The sequence below is a fragment of the Aphelocoma coerulescens genome, chromosome 3 (assembly GCF_041296385.1).
Source record: "Aphelocoma coerulescens isolate FSJ_1873_10779 chromosome 3, UR_Acoe_1.0, whole genome shotgun sequence".
Classification (NCBI taxonomy): domain Eukaryota; kingdom Metazoa; phylum Chordata; class Aves; order Passeriformes; family Corvidae; genus Aphelocoma; species Aphelocoma coerulescens.
Window position 1 is genome coordinate 42802997 of NC_091016.1, and position 20579 is coordinate 42823575.

General features: G+C 39.0%; 1 long non-coding RNA gene across 5 annotated transcripts in view; it reads left to right on the forward strand.

The window, feature by feature from the left end:
* LOC138107995 (uncharacterized) overlaps positions 1-20579 on the forward strand; it is a 233643-nt gene that overhangs the window by 90717 nt on the left and 122347 nt on the right. Inside the window, exon 3 of one of the 5 annotated variants that reach the window (XR_011149818.1) lies at positions 3670-3833. The exons of the other annotated variants lie outside the window; for them this stretch is intronic. This is a non-coding gene — a long non-coding RNA (uncharacterized lncRNA). The remainder of the gene's footprint in view (positions 1-3669; positions 3834-20579) is intronic. 5 annotated transcript variants of the gene reach the window in all.

Genomic DNA, 20579 nt, shown 5'->3' on the forward strand with positions numbered 1-20579 from the left:
AACCTAGTAGTGTCGTATTATTTGCTTTACATCTAAAATGTATCAATCAAAATGGATTTTCATATTAAAGAGTAGCAATGTATTTAGTAAACTTCAAAGGCATCTTGCCACTCTGTCTTCTATTTGGGTTTTTTGTAAATATAGGTGGTTTTTGTTTTGTTCCAGAAACTTCCAAAGAAGAGTGAAAACAGCATCTTAATTAGCTTCTCTAAATAGTTCTTATGCTGTATGAGAACCACTCCTACTCTCTGTGCTAAATTTTAGACTAAAACTTGTATCATGTGACCATCTACAACAGATATGATTCTGTATTGATATCTATAATGTGCCTGTGTTGTGATATTATTCAATAGGAGCAAGAAACTGAAGGAGTTTTACAGAAAAAAATATTAAAGGGCCAGACTATGGAATAAGTCTTTGAATTCACTAGCTCTGCGTCAGCTTACTCACCTGAAAATATTTTTGAGGGAACAAAATGGTTCCATTTCTTAACTTCCTCTTTTCCACAGAGATAACAAATAAAGTCTTAATTCTCCCAGTCCTCATGGGGTAGGTATAACTTTTTTGTTCTGCTTGCAGTGGTGCCTTGTATATTCAAGTAAATGCCAGACAGTTCTTGTGTCTGGGGTATGGTGCTCTTACAAAGGTGTCTGTTGTTTGCCTGGCCCAGGATACTGAGGTGCTCTCTCATTTGGCAGAAATTATTGCCACTCCTACAATCATGTCAGTTCACTGTAGGGAATAGATATTTTTCTATTTTCATATTTCAAGTTTACTTACTTTGAGTTTAGAAAAAGAAAATAGTAATGATTGTTTAAACACGTTAAAATACAAATGGCTTAGGTAAGTATGGAAAAAACCCTTCTAAACAGAAAGTATACATCCACATATTGATTGTTTCTAGTTATATTGCAGAGAGGATGATGCTGAAATCTTCCCAAAGATCTTTTAAATGAACAAAATTCCAAAAAGAAAAAAAAAAAATCCAAAGAACTAAACCTCCAGCAGGAATCAGTAAAACATAATTCTGAGATAGAATTTTTTTCTAGCTTTTAAAAAAGTTCTGCACATATGTAAATATGTAAGTTTTATAAAATTTCAGCATCCTTTCAATCTGACTTAGGGTCAAAATAAATACTGAACAGAATGCTTCCTGTGAATTGCTCTATGGCCTTTGATCAGCAAGGTCATATTCATTTCCTCATAACTCTGGAAGTATTTTACAGTAAAACATGCGGGGGCTTGTACAAATGGGCATAGGTTTTGCTCTTCCAAAGGAGATGATAGTGATAGTACTCTCTCTAGCCTTTCCCCTTGTATCTGCTCAGAGGTAAACAGTGGAGGCTCCAAGATGCCTGAAGGGCATCAGTGTCCTGCTGGACCACATGTTTTGATTAAGTAATCACAGTACTGTTTGCACTTCAATTAGATTAACAGCTGAACTTGCAGATCATGTCTCTGGAGGGCATTTTTTTGATAGCTAACTAATTGGTAGTTGTCTGAAGTAAATTGCTTGATATTGGTCAATGGTAAATTGTGATCATGTTAATTTAATTGCAGTAATGCCAACGGTATAATTAATGCTGCTATCAAAGCAGTCAATCAGTTCTTTGAAAAAAAAGCAGCACTATGATATTAAGTTCCCAGTTGCCATGACACAGAATGTGATTCTGAATAATAATAATAATGTTGGCTCTGCTCACTGTGAGTAAAAGCCATTGTTTTCAATGGAAGTAAGGGTAATGGGATGCAGTGGTGTTCTGCATTATTGCAAATAATGCAAGCAAATTGCCCCAGTAAAATGTCTGTCACTCTGAGAAAGTAATTTATCTTCCTAGCTGTCTGGGAAAAGATGTGACCAGGAGCTGTGTTTTGAGATTCATTATGATTGACAGAAACACTGCTGTGGACATCGCCTGGAAATGACAGGGTTTCGCTGCATAACACAGAGAGAAGCAGATCACAGAATGGCTAAGGTTGGAAGGGACCTCTGCAGGTCATGTAGTCCAACCTTCCTGCTCATGCAGGGCTCCCTAGACTACATTACTCAAGATCCTTGGGTCAGGACTGAGAAAAAAAATCCTTTTATTACCCCATTTCTGTATTTATATTTTCTGTTCTCATTTTTGGGAGTCTTTTACAGGGGATAATGACATGGACTCTGTCCCAAATGTGCTATCTTTTCTTTAGATGTCTTTGTCAGGCATAAAGTGGCCCTCTTCTCTCCTCTTATCCCTAGCACGTGCTAATGCCTGCCTCCATTTATCAAAAGCATGTCTGGCCATTACTGGAACCTAGGGGCCTTTGAGATCACTGGTTTGGTTTTGTTCTGGTTGAGTGGGAATAGAACTGTGTGCTCTCATATCTCCAGTAGTTTGTCTGAGCATGTGTCTAGCAGTGTTACCTAGGAACTACCCTGAGTCCCTGGCACCTCCTGCGTTCATTGTACGCTGCTATACCTGCAAAAAGCAGCTGTAAAGATTGGCTAAGCAGATAACTCATAATTTTTTCCTGTATTGAGATATGTTCCAGTGAGTTATAGGTGTCCAGAAGAGTTGGAAAGCAAAGAGTTATTGCTTATTGTGGCTGACACGACTTAGAACAGCCCAGCAAATATGTAGGCAGCTCTTAAAGACTTGTTGAGTACCTAAGTAATCTCTAAAGGTCAGGAATCTGCAGAAGTTGCTTTCTAGAGCCTCTTTGCTTTCATTTTTTTTTTTTTCTTTTTCCTTTTCCCCTTCTTACCTGAGCTGTGCTGTTCTTCATGTCCAAAGATGGAAGTTTGAGAGGGAGATTCTAGAGTGGTATGGAAAACCATCAAGTCTTGACCACAGAGTGAAGCTATGCTGCTGAACGACTACAACTGTTTGATATACTGGACTCACCTACTCATGGTGTGCCCTTCTCCCCAGTTGCTTTGTATGGCTTCTGACAGTAAGCACTTAAAACTGGACCAGGTGTTGCAGTGGGCAGGACTAGCCAGCCTCTTGTTCTCACACATGATGTCCTGTCCTTTCTTTCCACACACAGAAAGTATCCACAAGCACAGACATTTGTACGTGCTTATGGATAATTAAGATTTTCTAAATTTGGCTATTTTTTAAAGAAATTTTAATATTTTTTCAATTTTGTTTGTCATGTGAGGAATTAAAATGAGATCTATCTAAAGATAAAGTCCCTTCTCCATCATCTTGTATGCTGGAGTCAACAGGTTGGTATTGCAAGAAACTATGCAAGAAACTATTGCCAGGTACTTTTGAAAGTCAGTTTCAGAGCCAGCTACTCTAAGAGGCCAGCCTCTGCAAACCTGTTTGAAGCAGGTTTCTGATAACTCTGGGTGGGAAATATCAGTAGATATTCCAGATTTTCTTCTAATTTCTAAATGCTCTCAAAGTATGTGAGATTTGTAGCTTCAAATTGTGTTTCAGCTTTATTTCATAAGGAAGTTCTGTGAAGAAAGGCTAGCACTTACAAACCAGGAAAGGCTTTTCTTTCTTCTACTTTTTTTTCTTTTGGTGGTGTTTTTTTTTTTGAGTGATTAAAACAGCCTGATTTAGTATGGCAAAAGATGAAAAATATTCATGCAAAAATCTCATATTTGAAATTTAAATGTACGAAAGTAAGAGATATAGTGTTTCACATTATTCTGTGACGTGAATTCATTTGCAGAAGTGATTGAAGAAGATTTGTACCCTTATAAATTGAAGAGGTAGTAATCCCTCTTTGAAATACTAAATGGAAGTCGAAGCAGATACTGATGATTTGAATGGAAACTGACTTTGGGAAACATCATCTAGCTAAAACAGTAACAGAGAGAAACTGGATTTTCATTGGTAAGAGTCCTGATATATGAAGAATAAGGTCATACAAATGTATTAGGAGAGAATGGAAATGTATTTTTACTGGTGTGGGTTCTTATCAGCTACTTTTTATCCCAGCATAAGACTCAGAAAAATTTGAACATTTCTATTTCCTGTAAGAGAAAATTAGAGAAACTGCATTTCTTAGTAAGAACCATTCATGTCAATCTCCTTCCTAAATAAATTCTTAATTCACACAAAAGAAATAAAAAACAAGCTGTTTTATAGTGTTTTGACACAAATGGTAACAGTTAAGAACATTTTGAGAGTCAAGAGTAAGTTGGAGATTAATAAATCAGCACAGATTTTGCATGTAGTAGCTTTATAATTGCAAGCAGCCAGATTTAAATAACCAGATTTCTCTCCTCTAGGAAGGTTTTTACATTAATTCACTTTCACATTCCGTTTATCTCACTCCATGCCAAACAATTAGATGTTAATTCAGTTTCTCTTTAGATTGTCTCTCAACTGCCTGCTGTGCACTCATACAGAACACACTGTTTTCTATGGTTGTCTATTCCCATGTTATGTGTTTCTCTGTCTATAAGCTGGTAAATATCTGGGGGAATTTCTGCCAGTAGGAAATTTCCAGTCTCACATGTTTTGCACTTAACAGTTGAGCATGAGGGCTTATAATTATTTTATTTCCTCTTGTTTAGGTAGTTGTAGCTATTTCTTTGTCCCAGCTGATAATTTTTAGTCTATGAAGTTCACCAGTAAGTGTCAAAATATTCTGTGTTTTGACTTTTGGTGTCTTTTGCTTAGCTCTTGAGCTAAGAAAAAGATTATGATATTTCATCTGTTCATTATTTTTCACGCTTTCTTCTTTTACTCTGTGTTCCAGTCTTTTCTGCATTTTTCTTGCAAATAAATTATTTCTCCATAATTCTAAAAATCAGACGATCCCCTTCTTTTTCATGTTTTTGCTTCCGCTGTGTACTTTTGAAGCTGGATGTTTAGAGAGAAGCAGCAGCTCCAGAGCATGGTGCCCAAAGAACACGGATTTATTAGAACTGAAGATAATGTTAGAGAAAATCAAGCTGAATGTGCATACAGCACACATGACACCAATTCACAGAAACAACAAAATGGAAATTAGGATTCGTATCTCCAAAATTCTTAATCTCTATCTCCCTCATCATGTGCTTCACCATTCCTATCATTACAGCTACTGCAGCCTAGAAACCACATGTTGCACTTTGGATGACTCAGATTTTCACATTGTGGCAAAAGAAGCTTGAAATATTCAGGGAAAGCTAAAACATTTCCTGTGGTTGAGAAAACATTTGTAAGGGCTGCAAATGCATAAAGCATATTCTGATGTGTAATAGGAAGTGGTGGGAAATCTTTCTGGGCTGATCTTAGGTTTTCACAGCTGTTAATTATTACATGGCTCTGAATTTAATAATTCAGACAGCTGCAAAAAGTTGAGCACTTGAAGTGATAAGGTAGAAACACTCCTTTCAGGAGCAGGGTAGGTTCCAGGGAACAGAGGTTGTATTGCTGTCAACGGAAAAGAGACAAGAACTTGTTCAGTCTTTGGCCTGACATCTCTATTAAACAGGCTTTTTTCACAGTGAACTTCATGATCTAGGTCTATTCTGTATCAGTGATGTGAATTTACCACTCATGATACTGGAAATTACCAATCTCAGTTTATAGTTTTAAGCTCTCTTCTGACATTCAACAGCAAAAGGGGCACTGACTAGGAAGCTTAAGTTAGGTTGTTCATGACAACCATCTCATAAAAAAAAGCATCAATCTCCGCTACTGTATAAAGTATAGACCAATATCATATTGCCATAACTTTTTTTTTTCCTCCTCCTCACTGAAGCTTGGAATTATTCTAAATCAATGTTATTTATACCTGCCGTAGCTTAAAAAAAAAATCTTTTTTTTTTTAATCAGTAACTATTGCTTATTTCCAGACAGAATATTGGATATTTATAAGCTCTATTCCATACATTCAATTCTCAAATGTAGTATTTGCATTGAGCTTTTTGTAAACATGTATACATCAGGAAAAGATGTAGTTATGTGTTGTATACAACAGCTTTAGAACATTTTTATGTAAAGATGCTTTCTTTCCTAGGCACTTCATCAAATTTCCTTTTGGTTTTTTAGTGAAGACCGAGTCTGATTTCATACAAAGCAACCAAAACACAACTAAGAATGTTGGGTGGTTGTTGCAGTGACCGCTCTCTTCAGCCCGGCCAGCACCTGTGGTGTGCGGCAGGAGTGGGGAGCAGCCGAAGGCGCGAGGCTTTCAAGCTGCTTCTCTCTCTGGAGCTCAGCTCTGCCCAGGGGAGCTGAAGCTCCAGGTCCTGTGGTTGTCAGCAGCCCCGACGAGGGACGGCATAGAAAGCTGCAGGGAGGCTTACCTTTGGATACAGTTTCAGATCTACTGACCAAACAGGGTCCAAGGAGCACAAGCACCGATCACACCTGTGCAACAACTTATAAAGGGAGGTGGTACAACGGGGATGGCCTGACAGGGGACCAATAGAGGTCTTCGGGGGAGGGATATGGACAGGGATAGACATTCATATGGGCCAATAGTCTCGAGGGGTGGAGGGAAAGGGGGTCACATGTTCCAATGGGGCCTGGAGGTTTAGGGGATTTCCAAGAGGTGAGGTATCCGAAGGGGCAGGGTCTCGGGGGATTGACGGGGACCATATAAGGGTAATTAGGGAGGGCTTTGGTGACAGGCACAGAACAGTCCAGAACTCTGGGAGGGGTTTGGGCAATTGATAGGGAAGGAGCCAGAACAAGGGGAGGGGGATAACCATTTTTGGGAGCACTGGGGGAGCAGCTTGAATCTGGGGCAGACCAACTGGGAATCCAAGTGGGGAAGGTAGGGACGAACCATTGAGGTACAAAGAACATACAAAAATACAATAGAAACATCGCATCACCACAGGTGGTAGGTCTGAAATAAAATCCATGTTGTTGTCATGACAACTAGAAGGCTAAAAAGGATGCAGAGAATGATTACTAAGATGTTGCATCAAGTTGTTATGGTAACTATATAGTAATAGGAAAAAGGTGAGTTTTCAGAATAATATTGTGTGAAAAGTTTTCCCTTTACCAAGACATTTCATTGTAAAAATATCGTAATGAGGAAAAAAGAGGGGTGGAGAACCTGGTACAAAAGGAGGTCAGGATTCAGCTATCTGCCCTGGTGTATTTACCTTAAGTACCGTAATGTTCCATGGAGAGTGTCTCTGCTTGGTTTCCAGTTCTGTCACAGATGGATCAGAACACAGAAGACGCTAAAATACATTGTTCTTTCCCAATACTGTAGCCACACAGTTCAAGACCACATTTCAAAAAGTGATAAGCCTTCATGGCCCTCATTTACCCCCACTGGAGTACATGAAGCCTCAGTGGCATAGAAGAATGGACTGAAACCCTAACACAAAAATGGGATAGGGGAAAGGTTGGTGCTGAAGAGTAGTATTAAAGAGGCTTCAGTTTTCTGAAAGAGCTTATTTTTCAGCACACTGGATGACTTCCTTGTTTATTTAGCTTAGGACTTCCTAATAAATGACTATTTGCTAATAGAAAGTATTGAATGAATTGTATAAACCTATTTTTGAAGCCAGGAAATCTCTTAAGCAGCAACTTCAGTGGAAATGAGTGTCTGGGCTCTGTGCCACCACTTGTGGTATAAACAGCACTAAAGGCTGCCTTGCCTGGTGCAAAAGAAAGGAGGTATCCTGCTCAGGGAAGCCTAAATATCTCTGTGCTGTTTTCCCTTGTGTGTGGTGCCCAGCTGGCTACATCCTGAGAGTCACTGTGGTTTATTCTTCCTGGTTATAAATCCTCTTCTGGGGAACTACTGCAGGGAGTCAGAGGCTTTTTCTTCCTGCAGTTCTCCCTTCCTGGAGATGAGTGAGTGCAGGAAAGAGGAATGAGCAGGGAGGGTAGAGAAAGCCCTGGTCAGCGAGACACACAAAGCTCATTCGCTCTCTTGTGTAAGAGCTGTCTGCTTTCTTCGCCTCTTGGGTTATCCTGCAGCAGGATGTGAGGCAAGGCTGCTCAGTATTTTTATCCAAACAGTTTCTCTCCATGAACAAGTGTTTTTCCAGTTAATTTTTTTTTGTATCATTTTGCATGAAAAAGTATTGCTGTGTGTGGAGACACTTTTTTTTTTTAAATATATGTTTAAAGCAACACAAGGTGAAAATATTGCAACACCAAAGAATATTTGCATGAATGTTCTGTTGCAGTGTCTTCAGGCACCTGAAGTTTACTTGTCTGGCTTCATCTTTAAGGGCTGAGCTCCCCATCTGGACTTGTAAATAGTTTCCACTGCAATTCTCTTCTATAACATTGATCCTCTTGCTATCAGTTGAAATGATGTAATCCATTGTAAAGGAGAATTTGAGCTTGAGGGACTACAAAAACTATGAGTAGTGCAAGATACTAGATCTTCAGTCAGAGTAATTTTTCAGAGTTTTAATAAAAGTATGAAACTTGTGGGAGATGGAGAGCATGTTTGGAAGCCTGAACCGAGGCCTGTATAGAACTGGGGTACATTGTGATTTTGTAGATTTGAGAATAGTTGCATATTTGGATTGAAAATACATGTGAACCATAGCCTGAGGTCAGGTTTTAGCTGCTACTCCTTGGGACTGTGATGGCAGACAACCAGGTTAGCTGTGATGATTTCTGCCTTGGAAATGTTTTAATATTTTACTTTATTTTGAAATGCAGAGAAAAGTGGGGTTTTTAGTAGAAATATAATTGCAAGCGTACGTTTCTTAATCTTCATGGTGTTTTCTACTGTGTTTGTAGCAGAGGTAGGGGCTGAGTTGATTGCACTGATATGGTTGGAGAATATGGGTTCTGGAAAGAGTAGGCTTCCAACCCAGAGGCTGGAAGTGGGATGGTGGTGGTGAGGAACCATTTGAAGTGAGAGAGAGGAAAGGAACTCATGTGTAAATAAACCACAGCTTTTTTTCTCTCGCATTGGGACTATAAATCCAAGCCAGCAGAACTCTTCCAAGCAGAATCTTGTTAAAGAGCCCTGAACTCCTTTGCCCAGCTTCAGCAGCCTCAGAATTTTTTGTTACTACAAGTTCTTGTTTTATCTCACAGGACTAAATTAAATGGCTTTTCTAGCCTAGAGAAAATGAATTGCTTCCCTGCCTCTAATAGTTTTTGCTACTGTTCTACTGGCATAAACAGAAGTTCTGAAAGCATGAAGAGATGTCTCAGCCACCTGTGCGCAGCAGGCCCTTTTCCCACATGGCTAGTAATAGCTAATGAAAATAATGTGGGTTCAACACTAATCAAATTAAGATATTTCCCCAAGGAAAGCACCAATTAGATACTTCTGTGTAGTACCTATAGCTTGGCTAATTCTCTAGGCTCAACTTAATGACGCCAACAAAATTTGCCAGTTACTGCTATTCTTCATGGATAAAGCCGGATGGTAAGGGCTGCATGCAACACCACTTGCCAAAGCAAGTGTGTGTGTCATCAGTTGGTGGTGTTATTTCACCGTGCTGTCTGCTTTCAGGGGGATGTAGGGACTACTGGCATCCTACTGGTTTCCAGGGCAGTTTTGAAGTACAAATATAAGTGTAGAATGCCTTGAAGAGTTAGCAAAGATAAAATCTGTTCAAATAAATGTGGAAAAGGAAGATGTATACCAGGGAAAGATTGTGAGGAAAAGAAAGAATAGTACTTTAGAAGAGGTTAGATAGAAATTGGTGTCTCATTACTAGACTCTTTTACTAAGTGGTTGAACAAAGCTGCCAACAAGGAATCTGATTAAGAAAAAGCATCTAGATTTTATTCTGAATATTTTCACACTCTTTCCTCTGACTGAAAAGAGTCCCGGAGGAGTGCTGTGCTCAGGCTACCTGTTAGCTTTGGTCTTCTCTGACCTTGGCAAAGTATGATCTGTTTAAACTTTCATGAGTTGTGCCTCCTTTCTTAGTGCCTGTTCTTGTGCAAGGCTCTTCACTGTGCTGAGTGGTGCATGTAAAGCTTCTGTTGTTGTGTGACCGCAGCAAGAGTTTCCTGCAAGAACAGCCAGCTTGGCTCTCCCGTAATACTTTGCATAATGTCTTTCTTCTGACCAGAATGCGCTTGAGAAGGGTGACTAGGTGTTCAATAGCTTCCTAATTTTAAACTTTTCAGTCCTATGGGAACAGACTTGGTGCATTTCCTGGCTTTGATAAAAACCATACAGCCAACCCCAGACTCTTGATAAGCTGCTAGCTGCTAGCCACTACTTCTCCACTCTGGACTGGTCCTGCTTTGCCGTTCTTGGAAAGAAATAACAAATAGGTTTTTGGAATATTAAAATTTCGAGCCACTCTAGTACACAATATGCACAATTATCTTATATTTTTAAATAAAGAGGAGTCTATTAAATATGTCTAGTCTAAGGAAAAGGTGCAGGGATGTGGTGAGGGAAGTGCTGAATCTCAGAGAGGCAGCTCAAGCACTTCCTCCTACAATTACTGTGGCTTCATTATGTCTCTTAACTGCTACATCTAGATGATCATATAATGGTTCTACAAGCACCTGAGACAGTGGATGTAAAGAAAAATGAAGGGGAAAAGAGAAATTATTTTTGTTTTGATGATTTGAAAGGTTTCTCTATGTTCATTTTATTCTGATGCAGAAAGGTGCAGCTGGTGAAGTGTTCACTGAAGCACAGCAGAAAAATGAGCACTGCAGGATTCCGAGGGATGTTGCAAAATTTTGGTGCAGTGATTTGCAAAATAAATGGCACACTGGAAATAAATTTTTGATCTATCTGGAATTCTGAAATCTCTATGGTATGGTAATATAGTTTGTTCATAGTCTTATAAAAAAGACCATTTCAAAAGTGTGGATTTATTTACCATGAGTCATCTAGACACATGAATCAAAGGACAGCAATGGGGAAGTGTCAGCTGTTCTCTTTCTTCTAAATAGCTTTTCAGATTGCTGAAAAGGTGTATGATTGCTGCTGGAAACTTTTCCTTTTGGAATGTTTAATGATAACATTTTTACTTCAATTGGGATTGCAACAATAGTCCTTTAAGTGTTTTCCATTTTTCTTTGAGTGTTACCATATAGGGCTTGATAAACCAGCTAACAGTAGGGACAGGGATAAGGTTCTTTTTGGGTCTTATCTTTTTGTTGTTTTGGAAATGTCTGTATTCCCTGTAGAGTTGTCCCATTGTATTTTTCTGAAGGTTTATTTTATCTCTGTTTACAGGAATAATGAGAAAGAAGCCCCATCACAGGGAACAATCAGTGGCAGTAGTTATTAAAATAACCAACAAAACATACAAAAGTGATTATTTTTCTCTCACTAAAAATTCATCCATTGAATCTTGACCTGTATTTCTATAAGGGTCAGCTAGGTTACAATGCTATTTCCTTCATGGGTTCTTCTGTAGCCTGATAAAGGGTCTGCCATTGTAATTTCATTTAAAACAACTGTACTTTTGTGTATTCTGCTATGGCCATCATCCTGCTACTAAGCAAAGAAAGCAGGCTTGGGTATGTCTGCAGCAAGACCTTTTAACTGCAGAGCCAACCAGATAGTCTTGACCTCCCTGATCTGGGGACTAAAAGTAGCCCAGCAGGAACATCCAACAGCTCTCTTGTGTGTGGCTCTCTCTTGTGCCTTCTTCTGAAGTTGGGTACTACCTGTGAACTTCTTTCTGTGATTGCTTTGGCTTTCAGAGCACAGTAAAGAGAGAAAAGTGAGATGGAAGTGCTTGATGCCAAATGTGGCAGTATTAGGCAATGCCCTGGAACTGGTCTAAAACGACTCAGAGTTCCAAAAAAGATGTGTTATGGTCTGTGCTCTGAAAAGCTAATGGGAGCATAATAATTTGCTTTATTTCATGCAGTATGAAGTTATCATTGGCATTCCAGTCCATCCCAATTTTTTAAAGCTGAGAAACAAGAATAACTCATTATTTAACTGTCAGTATGAATTCTCATCCCATTTGGAGACCTTGTGCTAATTTTGTTGTCTCTTAAAAGAACCTTAGGGTAATGGAACAAAGAGAAATCATAATTGGCAAACTTCCAGTAAGAGAAACCTAAATATGAAGCTAGGCATGGACATTCTCTCTGCCTTCAGCTTGGAGAGCAATGCTAAGTAATAATTAGTGTATTGCTCTTTCTGTTATAAAACCCCACAAACCAAAAAAACACATCTATTTCAACTTCATGTCAACATTACTCTTTCATAAAATGCATTTAAAATAGGTGTTTTAAACTGGGATACTAAGAAATGAAAATGGTAAATGTTGAAACAGCTACAAAGTGGCAAGATAATTCATTGAATATCACACTGGTTAGAATAAAGAGAGAAAGTCCTCTTCCCATTCTGGTGTTGATCTGCTTGGTGCTATTGTACAGGTCATGTGTATCTGAGGTTTGAATATCTGATCTGTACAATGGGCATGACTGTGCTTTTCTGTTTTGTAAACTACTGAAAGGCTTGAATTTTATTAAAAACTACCTTTGATATATACGAAAAGAACAGAAGTCCAGAACTGACCAGTTTCTGGTGAATTATTGCCATGTCCAAACAGGCTTTGCAAGGTCCCAGAGATGTTGCAGTAGACTGTCTTGCAGTCTGGGCTTTCAGGTATCAGCATGTGTAGGAAATTAAGTTGAACAGCCAGCAGATAGTGTAACTTGGAAGCAAGTAGCATCTGAGTAGCCTTCTTTCACTGACACGGGTAAAATCTTGAATGTGAACTTGCTATTATTGGACTTTAAAGTACCAAAAATATTGAGGTTCAGAAAAAAGGGCAAGAAAGATTGAGGTGTGTGGGAGAATGGCTGTGCACTCGTATGCATGCACACCCTCACACACACAACCTTTATTCTGAGCTGCTGTTACGGTACTTCTAAGTAATTCCAAATATCAAATGACTGATTTTTTAAAATGCCAGGACTTGTGAATGTTATTAAGGATAACAGAGGACAAAGATTAGCATAACCAGAAGTTTTATTGCAAATACTCAGTGACAAATTTTGACAAGACTAAGTTGATTACATGCAAAGAGACTAAGAAGCATAAGCTGCTGTAAAGGAAGAGGTGTGCAATTTGTATTGCATACATTATTTTTTCACTTTTAGCTAACTTAGCAATTGTATCTATGTTATATCAAACTGAATAGTTAAATAGATTTTAAATGGGCTGATAAGATGATATTGCATCCCTTTGCAGTATCCCACACCTGCTCAAACTTGCTTTCAAAATACTATCTCCATGGAGTATTGGCCTTTTGTATTATTAATTTACACGTGGCCTTTGGTTGCAGTGAAAAGGTTTGCTACTACAGCATCTAATTTTTGGCAGAGGGTGACCAGTGGAGAGGAGGTTTACAGGATGCTCTTGAGCTGCACATACAAAGTTTAGGGTAGCCTGCTGTGCTCAGGAAGCTTGGTACACATCCAGGACATGGTCATGGCTTCTGAAAAGGTATAAGAAATTCTGACTGTAAAGGGAGAATATTAAATAAATCTTTATGTATTCAGTGACTGATCCATGCATAACAAATTTTTGCTGTGTGCATGGCATGCTGATTCTTGTAGTCCTTTGAGTACAGGCTGTAGATTTTTTTTTTTTTTGCTAAGTCAACCTCAGGACTGCAGTGTTCCTCAGACCTGAGTGCAGAGATACTTGGCTGAAGGTTAGCTGACTAATCCTGAAGTGTTGGACAGAGAATGCCAGCACTGTCCCTGTTCTGAAGCCCTGTAATGCCATTATAAGTATGTAACAGACATACAATAATAACATTAAAAATCTAATAATTCAATGGGAAACTTTTATAGGTGTGTGATAAAGTTTCAGAAACTACACTTTTCTACTGAAGCCCTATATATAAGTATGTGGTGACATGAACATGCTCAGGAAATGGCATAACTAACAGCAGCAATGTTAGGGGATTGCATTAAAAGCTATCTATAATACTAAAAAATAATTTCCTTTATTTATAATGATTCCTGGATGCAGTAAATGTTTACTCTAACTTTAAGCACCTACCTATGTGGTTTGTTGGTGGTTGTTTTCTTTTTTTTTTTAATGGGAGCATCAAGGGTTAACTTTTTAGTACTTGATAAGATTTATAAGCAATGTTCTACCTATTATAGTTGGAGTACCTTCAGGAAACTTACTGTTAAGCAGCTGTTATGCATGCAGTATCTCTTCTGGCTCTTTTCCCTAAAGATATCCCTGGTTTGTTCCCAATTTTTGTGGCGCTGCTTGACACTTTCAGCATGTTTTAGAGTATTGCGGAGTGTGTGTTTGTATAAAAAGCTACTGCTTTCTTCTAGCTGGAAAATAGCATGGCTTAAGTACTATTCAATGAAAACATGGCTTATAAAGGCATTGCTTTGGCCTGGGCAGCTGTGGTTTTTCAATTCAGGACGTAGCTGTTCATGTCTAAGTCTTCAGGAGCTTGCTGTATGGGCTTCTTGTCTCGCTTGAAAAGCAAAAATAGATGAAGTACATAAAAATCTGTCTTAGATTTCAATCAGACTGTTATCTTCCCTTCCATCTTTCTTTTTCCACTGCTCAGCTGTAGTTTTACTTTCTAGTTTCCTCTAACATATTGTTTTACATAGTTTTTTTCCTTAGAAGCTCAAAAGTGAGGAAGGATTTTGTATCTGTGTGTTTAGCTGGTCAGTGCGATATATCTTAAAGGGTCTCAAATACTTGAACTTAGAAAATCAAGACCTCCCCTCCCAAGCTGTATGATTCCAGCACATGCTCATATGGTTGCAAGCCCTACAGAAATTGCATAAAGGCTTTGGTCGCTTTTATAAATATTGAGACACAAAGCAGAAAGGCCCTGTTTCTGTTGAAGGAAAATAAGCTGAGTTTTTGAGGAAGGACTGCAGAGTTTCCATGTAGATGCTGTCTGCCTGAGTGGCCTTAGGGGGCTTGTAGTTGGGGTCTCCCATGAGTCATTATATCCTTTGATTTCTTGGTGTGGGCACAAAAACTAGCAAGTGAAGATAACCAAGTGCATGTGGGAATGTAGGTTTTCCTACTTTCACTGATGAGGATGAGATCTGGTCCTCTGGCCTAGTATGGGCAACCTTCCCATAGAGTCAAGTAACACCTGGTAAGGTTCTACTCAAACTGATGCAAGTCAGATGCAGTAATACCTGCTCACAGGTACAGAAATACTTGGTCTGATATCCCCAAAGCTTGTCTTGAATGAAAGACTTGTATAGTCCTATTCAACCATATGTCTATTCTGGGAGATTGTTGGCAAACGGGATATTAACCCTTCTGTCTTATTTGCTAGAAAGTCTCTGGAGTGTCTAGCTCAAAGACTCAGCAAAGGAGGACAAGTGTTGGGGTTGCCTCCCCCCGCCATGTGGTCCTGGGAGAGGGGCCCTGAGGGGAGGCACGGGGTTTCCCTGCCCCTGGTCAGCCTCGTTCCCCACTGGTTGTTTTGTGTTCCCCGGTACGGGCAAGGACCCTCGGGTGCCGTGATTGCTGCAGTTCCTCGGCAGAGCCCGGCCATGCGGCTGGAGAAATAAACATCTCTGAAGCAAATACCAAGAATCGGTCCATGTATATTTCTTTTCCATGGGCCTCCTTGTTTGATACATCGTGTTAGAGAATCCCCACTGTAACAGACAAGAATATCTTGGGTGGTCTTAAAGTTCATGCCTTGTTTATGCTTTCTTGTTTTTCCCTTTTCCCCCTGTTTCTTCATGGGTTTTTTTTAGCTTTTGTTTGAGAAATGCCGCGTTTGATATAAATATTTGGCAGAAGCACTGTGTGAAGAACATAATCAGGTTTTCAACCTGTTTGTCCACACTAAATGTCATACGGCTTTACACATGCAGAGAGTCCCTAGAAAGGTCACCTGGTGTGCTGGTGAAATGAAGGTAACCAACAGAACTTCCTACAGAAGGAACTCCCTTCTATAAATTTTGTTAATGATGAGGCATCAGAAAAAGTGGAAAAAGTGTCCTGATGTTTAGAAATAATTTTTCCACAAATATATATGTATCTTCCATTGTACTATTCCCTTTTAAATTTCCTTATTATATACTAGTAATCAGGTTCACTTTGGCAGGGATAGCTCTCTATGACTCAATAAAAGATAAAAACCCTCGAACTGCCTTTTTTTTTTGGTCTTTTTCTTTTATCCTATGTTCTTGTGATAAACACAGCTATGGGAAAATAAACACTAGTTATCTCTGAGCAAATGTCCAGCTGACTGAGAAGAGGTCAGGGTATACTTGAAGGGACTCATTTCTTGAAATCATTGGCTAGTAGTCTGCTTTCATGGATGTTTATTATTTGTACACCTATGAAGACTGGACTCTAATGCTCAGTTTTTTCTCCCAACTTGTATTTTATGATGGTAGTAAGAATTCAAAAGCAAGAAAATATATTAAAGTGATATAGAATTGATGAAAATTAGGTTTTCTGGGTTTTTTTCCCCTCTTTTAAAGTGTATCAAAGTTTCTGCTTTTCTGTGTTAGAGAGCTGTGTTTCGTGTGCTCATGGATTTGGTAATAGAACTGGAAAGTTCTGATACTGAAGTGTAATAAGGGTAAAATGGGATTAGAGCAGACAAAAGTGAGTTTAATTTTCTCATTTACAAAATATGAGCATTTCATACTGCCGCATTATGTAGTACATAATGTGAAATATAATTAATGTTGAATTACAATAGAAGTGCTATAAATGTACAAGGCACACATGACATCCACCAACACATCAAATAATTTTTTTTTTTGAGAATAGGCTAGCAATTAGAATGGATGCCAAATGGATTTGTAATGAAGGGGGACATTAAATACAGTCTTACCCCACTTATTGTCACAGCAATTACATGGACTTGTTTTTATTCTAATGATGGTATTTTATACTAAGTGCATATACTTTGATCTGAATTTTGGCTGAAATAACTTTTTTTTTGCCAAAGATCAGTGCCTTCATTCATGTTCTTGACATGATACAGAACACAACAAACATACATTGTATGAGACTGATGAGTGAATGTTATTGGCATTTTAAATGTCAGCCTCAATGTATGCAAAATGAAAGCAAAGAACAACAGAAGAAGGTGTAGGGATATAGTATTTTATAAATGCAGTCAAGCTTTTGGAGTGATTACTCAAAAGTCTTTCCAATGTTAACATTTTTTGGAACTCAGGTGATGAGTACTATAAATCTCAAACCACGTAGCACCCACCCCTCAAAAAATTTTAGGGTGTTTTTCCTTTCTTTTCGGGAAAAAAATGTTTTCAAATTAATTCTGTGAATATTTTATATATCTGTAAGTACTCCTGTGAGAACATCCTTTATGCATTCTGTAAAGCACCCTACTATGTGATTTTTCTTTGAAAGCTAATGGAAACTTTTGAAAAATATTTAAAGTTGTAAAGGCTCTTTTCTTTCAGCAAAGCTGGATGGCAGTGTCTTGTGGGCACCAAACGGTTTTGAGAGATGGAAACATTGTTCATAAGCCTTGCCAAAGATATGGTATAGTAGGAGATAGAAATGATGATTTGAAGTTAGTATCCTAATAGTTTTGTATTCTTGTGAATAATATGAACACACTGGCAAACTTTGAGTGTTTTTGTGGCCATCTTACTGTTTCAATTTTTATAAGCTAGTAAAACTCTCTTTGCTATGTATAATGCTCATTGGTATTATACAAATATGGGTGTTTTTTCCCCCCAATTATAAAATAGATTACTTTATGAGGAACTGTACAAGATAAGGAACACCACCATATGAACAAACTATAATGAGTTTACTGTGCAATCTCAATGTAAACAGAAGCAAAATGTTTCTAGGGTAAGTTTATATGAGAGATGACCTTAGATGATATTGCCGTCAAATGAAATGGCAAAGAAAAATATCTGGATTCTATTCCTTCTTTTCTGTTTCCTTTTCCTATTTGCTAAAATACAGATTTATTTGAATCATTTTTGCAGAACATCAACATGTGTCTTTTTCTTACTTTTCTGTCAGCAATCTGTTTTTTTTTTTTTTATAGCTTTCTTTATTTTTTTGTTCTAATCTTCCCACACATTCCATTCTGTCCTTTGAAAAGCTTAATGGCATTGCACTTTGCTGTTGATTGTTACTTTTACAGAAAGCTGTTTATTTCCTCTTGGTGCATTTTCAGCAAAAAAAACCTGTTCTTTTTTTGTTTGACCGTGACATTGCTTATTGTGTTTATTAAACAATCTATACTTGGATTTTCCCTTAATTTCAGAATGAAAAGTAAGACTTGAGTTATTTCAAATAAATTCCTTTTACTTAAGAGAATCATTTATATATACATACACACATGACCATTCTTCTGCATTAATTTTTTTTTATGACTATGGAGTCTAATGTTTTGTGAGGAATATTTTCCCAAATGCAGGAATACATCAGACTGAATTAAGGCTTGCTCTTGTCTGAGTTTTTGGGCTTTTTTATTTTGAACTAGATAAATACAAGCTGTTTCACATGTAATTAGACTCATATGAGTAATTTCCTGGTGTTTATGTGTTGAGACAGCACCCACAGTTCTTGGTTATATTTTTAGGCACTCTTTATAACTTTCAAGCTGATCATTACTGACCTTTTTTCAAGCTCATTTGCTGGAGTGTGGTCCTTTTTTTTTCTTAGTTTTTTTTGACATTGAGTATTTAGGACTATTTAACCAACCCACACAATGCACACCTTGTTTGTACATATGGACATGGTGTCATCCAACCTTTTTAACATGGTAAAATGGATAATATATCAGTTAGGAGACTCCTTCATCCAAAAATGTAATTGACCATTTACTGGCAGCATTGCTCTTTAGATCAGGACAGTCTTCTGTTCCTCAGCAGAAATGACTGTGAAAACCTGCGAGGTTTAGTGCTGACAATTGCAGGAAGCCTTGAAAGCCGTGAAAATTCACGTGTGCTGCCAGAAAAGCTGTTCCCCCTCTGTCACTGTGAGGCCTGGCAGAGGACAGCACGTTATGGGTATTTCAGTTGCAGTTCTCTGTCTTAGCTCCTAGCTAAGTAAGCTGTGGACGCTTTCATGGTCAGATTACCACTTTGAGTTTTGTTCAGTTCAAAGCTATTTCTGTCTCATGATGGGTCAGCCCTGAAGGTAACTCTGTGCCTGGGGACTCCTACTTTGTGTAGGTGCTCTCTTCATTAATGACATAGATGAAGGGATCGAGAGCACCCCCAGCAAGTTTGCAGGTGACACTAAGCCAAGGGGTGTGGTTGACACTCCTGAAGGATGGAATGCCATCCAGAGGGATCTGGATGAGCTTGACTAGTGGGCCCATAGGACCTTCATGCAGTTTAGTAAGAGCAAGTGCAAGGTGCTGCACCCTGGTATCAACACAGGCTGGGGATGAGCAGATGGAGAGCATCCCTAGGGAGAAGGACTTGGGGGTGCTGGAGGATGAGAGGCTGGACATGAGCCAGCAATGTGCACTCACAGCCCAGAAACCCAATTGTATCCTGAGCTGCAACAAACAGAGAGTGGCCAGCAGGGTGAGGGAGGGGATTCTGCTGCTCTGCTCTGGTGAGACCCCACTTGGAGTGATGCATCCAGCTATGAGTTCCGCAGCACAGGAAGGACTTGGAGCTGTTGAAGGTCCACAAGGAAGTCCAGAGGAGGTCCACAAAAATGGTTAGTAGCACCTCTCCTATAAGGAAAAGAGAAGGGTTACAGGTACCTAATTGCGGCCTTTCAGTACCTAAAGGGAGCCTAAAAGAAAGATTGAGAGAAACTATTTACAAGGGCATGTAGTGATAGTGACAGGACAAGGGGGAACGGCTTCAAACTGAAAGAGGGCAGGTTTAGATTAGATGCTAGAAAGAAGTGCTTTACTGTGAGGGTGGTGAGGCATTGGAACAGGTTGCCTTAGAGAAACTGTGGTTGTCTTATCCCTGTCAATGTTCAAGGCCAGGATGGATGCAGCTCTGACCAACCTGATCTCATGGAAGGTGTCCCTGCCCATAGGCAGGGGGCTCAGAGCTAGATGATGTTTAAGGTCCCTTCCAGCTCTGGCTGTTCTATGATTCTGTGATCAATCCCAAAGGGGTCTGATTTCCCATAGGGACTTCTGCTGAGGGTACCGCATCAGTATCCAAAAACTCTGTACTCAGTCAGAGGTTTGAGAGGTGCAGTGCTGCAAGCACCACACACATGTTCAGAGCAAGCAGGAAGCATCCCCAAACTACAGCCAGTACTTTTTAGCTTTGTGTAGTTTTGTGGTATTTTAGAGTCTGACCCATTGTTCCTGGATTTTGGGGCTAACAATCTGAGAGTGGTCAATAGAAAGAAACACAGCAAAGTTTTTTGAGAGGAAGATTTGGTCTCTGAAGGAGACTTGCCAGTTGCTGCTCTGTAGGGAAAGAACTGAAAAAGAGAGCAGCTTTTCAGAAAAGGGCTGGTCACAGCTGGGGAGGGAGAAAAAACATCTACGTCTCAGGAACTGACCTCAGAGTGGAAGAAGGCTGGTGAAGGAGGAGAATCCAAGCAAAACTATGTTGACCCTGGCAGCTGAGAGTTAAGGAGAGCCTGTTTAAAGAGAAGCATTCATTTTTCAGTTACTGCAAGCAAGGGGGATGTTGCAGAGATGGTGTTTTATGTGGTCAGTTTAGCTGAGGTAGATATATATCTGAACAGTTTTCAGTGTTTTTCTGCATCTGTGTGTGACTTGATGTAAACAATAACAGTTAAATAATTCTCACTGC